This window comes from Oryctolagus cuniculus, chromosome 15 (assembly GCF_051225735.1).
Source record: "Oryctolagus cuniculus isolate XC-2025 breed Fujian yellow rabbit chromosome 15, ASM5122573v1, whole genome shotgun sequence".
Classification (NCBI taxonomy): domain Eukaryota; kingdom Metazoa; phylum Chordata; class Mammalia; order Lagomorpha; family Leporidae; genus Oryctolagus; species Oryctolagus cuniculus.
Genome location: NC_142881.1, coordinates 85,231,669 through 85,243,717, shown reverse-complemented (window position 1 = coordinate 85,243,717; position 12,049 = coordinate 85,231,669). Strand labels below are relative to the sequence as shown.

The following is a 12,049-nucleotide window of genomic DNA, read 5'->3' as shown; positions in this document are numbered from 1 at the left end:
TCTTTTATGGTTTCTGGTGGCATGGAACTTCTTTATCCTTTCACTTTCAGTCTGCATGCATCTTTGTTGGTGAGATTTTTTAACTTTTTTTTTTTTTTTTTTTTACAGATTTCTTTATTTGAAAGTCAGAGTTACAGAGAGGCATAGACAGAGAGATAGAGAGGTCTTCTATCCACTGGTTTATACATTTGGACACAATGGCTGGAGATGGGCCAATCCAAAGCTTCCTCCAGGTCTCCCACATGGGTGCAGGGTCCCAAGCACCTGGGCCATCTTCCGCTGCCTTCCCAGGCCACAGCAGAGAGCTGGATCAGAAGTAGAGCAGCCGGGACTTAAACTGGTGCCCATATGGGATGCAGGCACTGCAGGCGGTAGCTATACCCGCTATGCCACAGCATTGGCCCCTAGATTTACTTTTTAAATGGCTTAGCTAAAATATAATTCACAGGTCGTACTGTTCTCAGATTCACGGTGTCCAGTCCAGTAGTTGTTGGTACAATCAGAGTGGTGCAGCCGTCGCCACGGTCAGTGCCCAGACACTGTCATCCCAGGAACACCTTCCATCGGGAGGCCTTTTCCACTGCCCCCTGCCCCCAGCAGTCACCCTCCCACTTCCTGTCTCCACACAACAGGCCAATTCTGGACATGTCCTCCTTGGGACAGGCACCGCGGTGTGGCTGGCTGAGCTGCCTCTTGGGTGCCCACATCCCGTATGGGAATGCCAGTTCCGGTCCCACCTACTCTGCTTCCTGTCCCGCTTTGTGCTAATACACCTGGGAAGACAGCAGATGACCGTCTGAGTATTTGGGTCCCTGCCACCCAAGTGACACCCTTGCTGTTTTGGGCATTTGGGGAGTGAACCAGCCGATGGAAGATATTCTCCCTCCCTCCCTCCCTCCCTCCCTCCCTCCCTCCCTCCCTCCTTCCCTCCTTCCCTCCTTCCCTCCTTCCCTCCTTCCCTGCCTCCCTTCTGAAGAAAGCCTTCAAAGAAAACATTCCTCCTAGCCAACGGTAACTGCATATCCTTTATTTTAAAAGCAAAAAGATTTGAAAGTCAGAGTTACACAGAGAGAGAAGGACAGGTGGGGAGAGGTCTTCTATCTGTGGGTTCATTCCCCAAATGGCCGCAATGGCCGGAGCTGTGCCGATCTGGAGCCAGGAGCTTCTTCCAGGTCTCCCACGCAGGTCCAGGGGCCCAAGGACTTGGGCCATCATCCACTGCCTTCCCATGCCGTAGCACAGAGCTGGATCAGAAGTGGAGCAGCTGAAACTCGATCCTGCGCCCATATGAGATGCTGGCACTGCAGGCGGCGGCTTTACCCACTATGCCTCAGTGTCAGCCCCTACATATCCTTTATTTTTTTAATATTTTTTATTTTTGACAGGCAGAGTGGACAGTGAGAGAGAGAGAAAGGTCTTCCTTTTTGCCGTTGGTTCACCCTCCAATGGCCACCGCGGCCGGCACACCGCGCTGATCCGATGGCAGGTGCTTCTCCTGGTCTCCCATGGGGTGCAGGGCCCAAGCACTTGGTCCATCCTCTACTGCACTCCCGGGCTACAGCAGAGAGCTGGCCTGGAAGAGGGGCAACCGGGACAGAATCCGGCGCCCCGACCGGGACTAGAACCCGGTGTGCCGGCGCCGCAGGCGGAGGATTAGCCTAGTGAGCCGTGGCGCCGGCCCCTACATATCCTTTAACCAACACCGCTCCAACCCCAGTGCCCCTCACCACTGCAGGCTCTGTCTCTACTTCAGTGTTTGACATTTTTAGCTTGCACACATGAGCGAGGTCATGCGGTGCTCGTCTCTGTGTGCCTGGCTTATTTCCCTGAATACCGCGTCCTCCACGTTCATCCGTGTTGTCGCTTGTGATCAGGTTTTCCCCTTTGGTTTTGTGGCTGGGCAGTAACCCATCACGGGTATCCATATTCTCTTTGTCTTTTCATCTGTGGGTGGACACCGAGGTTGGTTCTGTATGTCGGCTCCTGTCATGGTGCTGTGGTGAGCACGGGAGGGCAGATGTCTGCTCGACAGAGCGATTTCAGGCCCTCTGGGTGTGTTCTCGGGAGTGGGATTGCTGCATCGTAGGACAGTTCTGTTTTTAATATCTTGAGGGACCTCCGTACTGTTATCCATAGTGCTTGTATGCTATCACTTTTAAATGGTGCGCTTAAAAAAAAAAAAAAAAAAACTTTATTTATTTGAAAGGCAGAGTTAGAGACAGAGAGAGAGAGAGGAAGTCTTCCATCCACTGGTTCACTCTCTAAATGGTCACAGCAGCTAGGACTGGGCCAGGCCAAAGCCAGGAGCTTCTTCCGGGTCTCCCATGTGCATGGCAGGGGCACAAGAACTTGGGCCATCTTCCACTGCTTTCCCAGGCCATAGCAGAGAACTGGATGGGAAGTGGAGCAGTCGGGACTTGAACCAGTGCCCATATGGGATGCCGGCAGTGCAGGTGGTGGCTTTACCTGCTATGCCACAATGCTGGCCCCAAACAGTGCTTTTCTTTAACCTTTTCTATGAACTTCAGTAGAAAAGGACTAGGTCAGAAGTATAATTTGATTAATTCCACCAAGATGACAGCTTTGTCACCTAAAAGACATGGAACAGGTTGCATGGCTTTCAAAAGTGCTCCTGTATGCCCTATTTGCTCTCTTTTTTTTAAAAAGCAATTTTCATATAGAAAAGCTGAAAGCCAGTGTGTCCCGGGCCCCCTTCCAGGGTCTGGTGCACTTTGGAGCTGCCCCTCCTTCCCGGGAGCCCTTTGATGGGTGGAGAGAGGGGTTTAAGTCCTTAATCTGGAGCCAGCACTGCTGGGCTGAGCTCTCGGCTCACTCCTCTGCTCCCCTCGGGGTTGGCGCCTGGAACAAGCCGTAAGCCGATGCTGTGGGCGCAGCGTGGAGTCGGGGTGGGAGCCACCTGCCTGAGCACCTGGTTCCAGCTGCACCTTGCGTGTGACTCTGAGCGCTGCTGGGTCCCCGTCTCCTGTCCTTTGCAGTGGGGACAGTGGCACCGCTGCCCTCCAGGCCCTTTGAGTGTTCACTGCCACCATGTCGCCTCGTAGTGGCGCTGCGTGTGTGTCAGGCACCGCGTTCCATGCCTGGTCTTGTTAGGGGTCATGTCTTGTGTCTGCCCCAGCCTCTGTGTGGGCCGTTCTTGTGCCAGGCGCTGCCTGCTGTGCTGCAGAGACCCCCAAAACAGACAAAGAGGGGGTTGGCTTAAAACGATCGGAATCCGCGTGAACACGTATAGTACTGACAGACTCACCGTGGGAGGAGGTGTGGCGGGTGACACGTGTGGCGGCATTTACCTAGCGTGGTTAGGAAAGATTTGCCAGGAAAGTGACCCTCAAGGGAAGACCTGAGGCAGTGAGGGAGCAAGTGGCGCCGACACCCTGGAGAGCATCTTTGTTCCAGCCACAGCCGGGGGAGCAGCAGGTGCAGACACCCAGAATGACAGCGCGGGGGAGCCCAGTGAGAGGTGAAGTCGCAGCAGGAGAGGGCAGGGGTACCCGGAAGGTGCTGTGGGGTCGGGGGGTGAGCTGGTGTCACTGTCTCTGCCCTGTTGAGACCCGTGGGGGTGGAGAAGGAACCCACAGGTCATGCCAGGACCGGATAGGGTGGAACAGTGCGGGTGACCTGGTGTTGAGTGTGTCTCGAAGGAGGAGCTGGAGGATTCGCTGGTAGGAGTGGATATGCGCTGGAGAGAGTGGAAGCTGACCACGCGTGTGTCAGATTTCCACATGAGTTCGCTCTTGTCCGAGAGGGAGAGTGTGGGTGGCTCTGGAGCTCTGGGGAGCAGTGCTTTGGAAGGAGCCTTTAAACCCTGAGAGAGGACGAGCCCCCAGGTGGGGCTGCAGACTGCAGGTCAGTGCACGGGCAGGGGGCAGCGGGAGCCCGGGTGACCCCCAGCCCTCTCTGCCTTGGGCATTGGTTGCCTGGTGCTGAGATGGGAATGCAGGAGGGAGGGAACCAGTCTGAGAGAGAAGTAGGGATTAGGTTTTGGCAATGGCTGCGCTGTGCTGTGGGATGTCTCACACGTGGAGAATTGTAGAAATCACTTAGACGTACAGACCTGCTCGCTCCTTACTGGTGCTTTGCAACAAGGAGCAGTCCCTGCCCTGCCCCTACCAAGGGCCATTTGGCAACGAGTGGAGACGTCTCTGGTTGTCATAACCTGGGAGGAAGGCAGAGGTTGCTCCTGGCACCTAGCAGGTAGATGCCAGGGACACTGCTCGGCCTCCTACTGTGTGCAAGGCAGCCTCCTGCCCTCCCATGAACGTCGTGGGGCTGGGACAGGGAGAGCTTGCCCTGTGTCATATTTACTGGAGTGTAATGGTAACGGGGACCACTTGGAGGGTGCCTGGGAACTCCCAGGTGCTGTGCTAAGGGAGTAACCCCAGTCCATCCTCTGGGGAAGGCAGCTGCCCTCGTCTTGTCCGTGCACGTGGCTCTGGTCAGCAGTGAGTTGCTGTGTCGCACGTCATGGGGCCGAGGGCTGTTTAAGAAGAGACTCAGTTGCAGCTCTGGGCTCCTGGCTTTGGCCTGGCCCCGCTGCAAACGTAGAGTGAACCAGCAGATGGAAGACCTCTCTCTGCCTCTCTCTCTCTCTGCTTTTCAAATAAAGAAATAAATCTTTAACAGAAAAGAAAAATAACAGGACTAATAACAACAGACTCTCATCTTTCATGAAGAATTCTCGCTGATGTATTTTTTCCTTTAACTAAAGCTAATCCTAACCTTCTCTAATAGAGAAAAAGATGGACATAAGCAATTGAATGTTTTAGAAAATCCCAACGTTTGTTTTAATGATCCAGTTCATCTTCTTAAAATTTATTTCATTTATCTGAAAGGCAATGTTAGAGAGAGAGAGAGAGAGTGTTTCCATCTGCTGGTTCACTCCACAAATGGCTGCAACGGCTGGAGCTAGGCTAGTCTAAAGCCAGGAGCCAGGAGGTTCTTCCCGGTCTTGGGTTTTGGGTGCAGGGGCCCAGACACTTGAGCCATCCTCCATTGCTTTCCCAGGTGCATTAGCAGGGAGCTGGATCGGAAGTGGAGCAGCCGGAACTTGAACCACCACCAATAGGGATGCTGGGCCCAACCTACTTCATCTTCCTAGCGTTCCCCTCCATTGCCTTCGAGGATGTTTTTGGTTGAGGAAGGAGAGTGAGTTTATGGGTGAGCAAGCTTGGGCCTGAGTGAGTGCTTACCTTCCCCGAGTCTCAGTTTCCTCATCTGTAAAATGGGCCAGTGGTGATCCCTCCTAGGGTGCCGGTGAGGACTAACAGTGACGGCTTGTTGTGTGCCTTGCACAGCAATTCACATATAGCGGGTCCTCAAATGTGGCCGTGGGGCGTTCACTTCTGGAGAAGATGAAGCCATAGGGCATAGTTCACCTTCTGTCCTGAAACAACCGAAATACAAAGAAAGAGGGCAAAGCATGTAACACAGTGCTGTCAGGCTGCTGGGCGTCAGGTAGGGAAACGTGGTGACCCCCGAGAGCTGGGAACCAAACGAGGAGAGCCCTGCCCGGGGGACGTTTTCAGGCTGGGCTGCAGGAAGGGGATGCCCAGCTGGAGCCCACGGACTCCACCAGCTGAGGCAACAGAGCTGGGAGTCCAGGGAGACCAACGCATAGAGCTCCCAGGCTGGCATGGCAAAGACCAAAGAGCTGCAGGGAGAGGAAGCTCCTTTGAGAAGTCAGCCGCGTCCCCATTGCCACGTGCATGAGACACCACTGCACAAGGCCAGAGAACCACCAGGGAGGAATTGAGGCAGCGGCGTTCGTCTTGACGCAGCTCAGGGAGTAGCACCTGGTCCTAGCTGCCAGACCGGAAAGTTCCCTACTCACGGGTCACAGGGTAGGAGCACAGACATGAATCATGAGCTCCATGCTGAGGCTCTGGGTCTACGTAACAGGTCTCTCTCTCTCTCTCTTTTTTTTTTTTTTTTTTGACAGGCAGAGTGGACAGAAAGAGAGACAGAGAGAAAGGTCTTCCTTTGCCGTTGGTTCACCCTCCAATGGCCGCCGCAGCTGGTGTGCTGAGGCTGGCGCACTGTGCTGATCCGATGGCAGGAGCCAGGTGCTTCTCCTGGTCTCCCAGGAGTGCAGGGCCCAAGCACTTGGGCCATCCTCCACTGTACTCCCTGGCCACAGCAGAGAGCTGGCCTGGAAGAGGAGCAACCGGGACAGAATCCGGTGCCTTGACTGGGACTGGAACCCTGTGTGCCGGCGCCGCTAGGCGGAGGATTAGCCTAGTGAGCTGCAGTGCTGGCCAACAGGTCTCATTTTTGAGAGTTACATAGAGGGAGATCACCATCCTCTGGCTCCTGCCCCAAGTGGCTGCAACAACTAAGATTGGGCCAGGCCAAAGACAGGAGCCAGGGGCTCCATCCAGGTCTCCCACAAGGTAGCTGGGGCCCAAGCAGTCAGGCCCTCTTCTGCTGCTTTCCCAGGCACGTGAGCGGGAAGCTGGCTCAGAAGTGGAGCAGCTGGGACTTGAACTGGCTCTCAATTGAGATTCCAGTGTTACAGGCAGAGGCCTAACCCACTGTGCCACAACACTGACTCCTTCCCCCCACCCCCCAATAGGTCTTAAGAGCAAAACCTCTAAGCAGCAAACAGTTGCCAGGAACCTAACTTCATCCCAGGAAAGGTCTAAAGAATCTTTATAGGTATACAGAGAGCATCCAGCACCCAACCATTTAAAATCACAATGACTGACACTTCATCAACAATACTAAGAATGCAAAGAAGCAGCAAATATAATCCATGATGATGGGGAAAAATCAATTGAAACCAACCCAGACATGACACAGATTATAAAATTAGCAAAAACATTAAAAGAATTTTTAAATGTGTTCCATATGTTCCAAAAGACAATGAAAGGCATACATTTTTTTTTAAAGACCCACATCAGATTCCTAGAGATCAAGCCTACAATGTATGAGATGATAAACACACCGGATGGGGTTAATGTTGGATTAACAAGGATGGAAAGTTAGGGAGCTTGGAGACAGTAGACACGGTCTGCATTAGTTCTCTGTCGGTGCTGTGACTGGGTACCATAAATCCAAGGGCTTCAACAACACAAATCTATCCTCTGGTTCTGTTGGGCAGAAGTCAGCCACAAGTCCCACTGGTGTTGCATAACAGTGTCAGTGGAGCCGAGTTCCTGTCTGTGCTCCTGAACTTTCCAGCTCCTGGCCCCTTCCCTCAGACGCATCAATGACAGGTCAAGTTCTCCTGCATCGTCTCCCCTTCTCTTGTCACGTTCCTCCTGGGCTGTCCTCATTTGCTTGCCTCTCCTGCTTTTAAAGACCTTTGTGACGCCATTGAGCCCCTCCTGGGTCATCCCAAGACCAGCTGATGCACAACTTGGGTTCCATCTGCAACCTCTTCACAGGTTCTGGGGACCAGGATGTGGGTGTTGTTAGGGGTCCAGGATTCTCCCATCCAAAAATGAAACAGAGAAAAGAGAACTTGACAGAAAGTTAGCAGAGCATCTGTAAGTTGTGGGCGACCTTCATATTGCGTAAAAGACAAGTAATCAGAATCCCGAAGAGGGGGAAGAAGAGATGGTTGAAGACATAATGGCCAAATGTGTTCCGAATTTTGTGAAAACTGCTAACTCTAAATCTACAAAGTTCAGTGAGTCCCAAGTGCGGGAAACATGAAGAACTTCACTGAGAACATCATCATCAACGCACCAGGAACAAAGGAGACTGAAAAAAAAAAAAAAAAAAGACACAGACATGTCCCCTCCACAAGCGAAGATGTTCGCAGATTTCTCATGAGAAACAATGAGAGTGGGAAGACAATGGAGCAGCAGTGAGAGAGAGAAGCATTTTCACCCTGGAAGAACTTATCCTGTGAGAATACCGTTCAGAAAGGAAGACGAAGTCACGCACACGCCCAAAGAATTCACCAACCATCGCCTGCCACGAGACATGTTTGAGGAAGACCTTCAAGCAGAAGCAGAGCAAGACCACAGTAAAACAAGGCCGCACAGGAATTGGGACCAGCGACTGCGGGGCAACCGCATGGCGCTTTCTTACCATTTAAGTCTTTCCCCGAGATAGTATCCATTTAACTTAAAACAATGACTACCTCTTTTGAGATGGATAGCAGCGTGTAACAGTAAAATGTATCACAACCACAGCACGAGAGGCCAGGAAACAGGAAAGGGAAGTATATACTCTTCAGAGGTCTTTATGCTGAGCACGAAAGGGTGTAACGTCAGCTATAGTGGATTGTGAGAAGTTAAAGACGGATACTGTAGATGCTAAAGCAGTCACTACATCATGGAGAGAGGAGGTGCGCATGTGTGTGTGTGCGCGCACACACACACACACACACAGAAGCTTGTCAGATTGCACAGAAGACAAGACCCGCTGTGTGCCCGACAAGGAATGCATGTGAAATACAGAGTTAGGAGGGTGGTAAAAGACACACCCTCCTGACATGAGTGAGCAGAAAGCAGAGTGGTTGCCCGTCGGATTTCACAGCCTAGAGAGGGTCATTTCGTAATGAAAAGGGTCACCGAGAGAATATGAGTCTTCAGTATTTGCACTCCTGACACCCAGACCCTCAGATAACGGGGAGCAGAGACGATCGGAGGGCAAGGAGAAGTAGACAAGTCTGAATTATCGTTGCGGGTTTTCATAACCCTGTCTCAATCATTGATAGAACAAGTAGTCACGGAACCAGTAAGGATATTGAAGATTTGTTCAAATTTGTCAGCCAAGCGGACCTAATTCACGTTTCTAGAAGACCCTGCCCGACCACGGCAGAGTAGTTCTCAATGCAGAGGTGTTTGGGCCCACACCAAGTTTTAGCACATTTGAAAGGATCAAGTCTTACGGCCTGTGTTTCCCGCACATAGTTGGAAATCCGTACTAGAAAGATTTCTGGAAAATGCTTTAGATATGGACACCAGGGCTCCAGGGGACAATGAGAAGGTGTTTTGAGGTAAAATATTGTGAAAACACACCCAGATTTGGACGCCTGTGTAGCACTGAACACTGAGAAACCAGGGATGGGCGTGTGGGACAGCGGGTGAAGTCATCACCTGAGACGCCCACATCCCACACTGGGGTCCTTGGGCTGGAATCCCTGCTCCGCTTCCACTCCAGCTTCCTGCTGGTGCACGCCCTGAGAGGCAGCAGGGGGTGGCCCAAGTGCTTGGCTCCCTGCCACCCTCATGGGAGACCCAGGGTGAGTTCCTGGCTCCTGGTTTCAGCTTGGCCCAGCTCTCCTGGCTGTTATGGGCATATGAGCTTGCAGACTAGTAGATGGAAGCTCTCTATTTCTCTCTCTCTCCATTAGAATTTTTTTTTGTAAAGAAAAAGACCAAATTATACCCAAAATAAGCTGAGGAAAGAAAGGAATAATACACACGCATGGAAGCCAGCAGGAACCCAGGTTGGCAAGCCACAGCCTCTGGACTGGCCACCTGCCTTCTACATAAGGTATTATGCCAACAGCCCTGCCCTCCCACTGACATCTGAGTACTGCCCGTGGCTGTTTTTATGCTGTAACTGCAGACCAGACAACGTTGTCGTGACAGGGCACGCTCTTGGTGCAGTGGCTTTTGTTGCCCTGTAGGATGTCTGCATCCCATAGCAGAGTGCCTGGTTCAAGTCCTGGCTTCGCTGCTTCTGATCCAGCCTTCTGCTCACTTGCATCCTGGAAGGGACAGATGATGGATCAAGCACTTGAGCACCTGCCGTCCACATGGGAGGCCCAGATGGCAACCAGGCTGTAGGCTGCCCCAGCCTTGGCTGATGCAGTGTTTAGGGAGTGAATCAGCAGATGGAAGATATTCATTCATTCATTCTCCCTCCCTCCCTCCCTCCCTCTCTCCCTCCCTCTCTCCCTCTCTCTGTCTCTCTCTCTCTGTCTCTCTCTCTGTCTCTCTCTGTGTGTATCTCTGTCTTTCAAATCCAATGAAAATAAGTAAATAAATATTTTGAAATATCTTTTTAAAAAAATCAAAGTAGTTGTGACAGAGACCATATAGCCCAAACTCCTAAAATATTTACCATCTAATCCTTTAAAAAAATGTTTGCTAGGGGCCAATGTTGTGGCACAGTGGATTAGGCCTGTGACACTGGCATCCCATGTTGGAGCACAGGTTTGAGCCCTGGGTGCTCCACTTCTGATCCAGCTCCTTGCTAAGGCACCTGGGAGAGCCGTAGAAGATGGCCCAAGTGCTTGGGCCTTGCACCCATGTGGGAGACATAGACTGAGTTCCTACCTCCTGGCTTCCATGTGGCTCAGCCTCAGCAGTTATGGGCATTTGTGGAGTGAACCAGCAGATGGAAGATCTCTTTCTCTCTCTCTCTCTCTCTGCCTTTTAAATACAACAAAAATTAAAATAACCCTCAGCAAACTAGGACTAGAAGGGAATTTCTTCCACCTGACCATGGGCATCTACCAAAACCCCCACAGCAGATAGACCCAGTAAAGAACGGATGCTTTGGCCCTAGCATCAGGAGTGAGACAAGGATGTTCGCACTCGCCACTTCCGTTCGGCATCGCAGTGGAGGCCCTGGTCAGTGCAGTGAGATGGAGAAAAGGCGTGCAAGGTGCTCAGGTTGAAAAGGAAGAAGCCACGCTGTCTCTCTTTGCAGCTAGCAGGTGCGCCAGCAAGCCCATGGCGAGAGAGAAAGTACTTAACAAAGGGTGTGGGAGGGCCGGCGCCGCGGCTCACTAGGCTAATCCTCTGCCTAGCGGCGCCGGCACACCAGGTTCTAGTCCTGGTCGGGGCGCCGGATTCTGTCCCGGTTGCCCCTCTTCCAGGCCAGCCCTCTGCTGTGGCCAGGGAGCGCAGTGGAGGATGGCCCAGGTGCTTGGGCCCTGCACCCCATGGGAGACCAGGAAAAGCACCTGGCTCCTGGCTCCTGCCATCGGATCAGCGCGGTGTGCTGGCCACAGCGCGCCGGCCGCGGCGGCCATTGGAGGGTGAACCAACGGCAAAAGGAAGACCTTTCTCTCTGTCTCTCTCTCTCACTATCCACTCTGCCTGTCAAAAAAAAAAAAAAAAAAAAAAAAAAAAAGTGTGGAGCAGCCACGGGCACAAGAATTAACTTCAGTTCAGCCCTTGTCAACATAGACTCCTGAACTCGTGGGCCCACGTGTAAATCCTAAAACCACGAAGCTTCTGAAATAAAGCCTAGGAGAAAGCGTTTACCAGCTGGGGTTTAGCTCAGGTTTCCTTGGCACAACACCGGAAGCATGCTTCAACCAAGGGAATGACACATCGGAGTCTGGAAAATTAAATTCTCCGCAAGATGCACTGTTTGTAGAGTGAAGAACAGAAGGCACAGCTGGAGAGAAACATTGACGGAGCAGGTAACTGAGAAGGAACTCAAATGCAGAAACCCTCAATAATGGAAAACGGGACACAGTGCAAACCTCGAGCAAATCCCGGGAAGATACCCAGAGGGCAGTTAAGTGCAGGAAGAGATGCCCCATGTCGTGAGTGACCTGGAAAGTGCAAATGTATGCGGCACGTTCTACCCCGACAGTCCCGCGAGAACGGCTGGAGGTTTAAAAGTCTTTCCAACCTCGGGCTTCAAGCATGGGTGAGGATGTGGGGGACCCAGAACCCCAGCCACTCTGGGAAACGATCTGTGGTCCCTCCTGAAAGGTTATGCCTGCACGAAAATACACACGAGTAGCAGGGCTACGTACAGAAGTCTGTGCGAAGTTAAACGCATGGGCCCGGAGCACCATGGGACAGGGCCCTGGGCATGGGGGCGTCTCTGTGCGTCTGAGCAGGGTGGCTCGAGCTTACATGACTTACCTGGTGGAAAAGGAATTTCATGCCGAGGAATGCAGATGAGGAAGCTTAGGGGGGACAAGGGAGCAGGTGCTGCCCGGCTCTCCTCCAAGCCGTCCGCGGTGCTTTCCCAGAAATGCGTCTGTACAAAAGCCGGCCCGGGGCGGGCGGGGGGGGGCTTCAGCCCGCAAGGCCCAGGTGCTGTGCAGGGTCACTGTCCCCACGGCTGAGCTGCTCCTTGGGGGGTAGCAGCCGTGTCCCCTCCT

At 52.6% G+C, this 12,049-nt stretch overlaps 1 protein-coding gene across 15 annotated transcripts in view; it reads left to right on the top strand.

Annotated features, from left to right (window-relative positions):
* The window catches only part of ARHGAP22 (Rho GTPase activating protein 22), a 189,838-nt gene that overhangs the window by 148,671 nt on the left and 29,118 nt on the right, over positions 1-12,049 (top strand). The window lies entirely within an intron of this gene.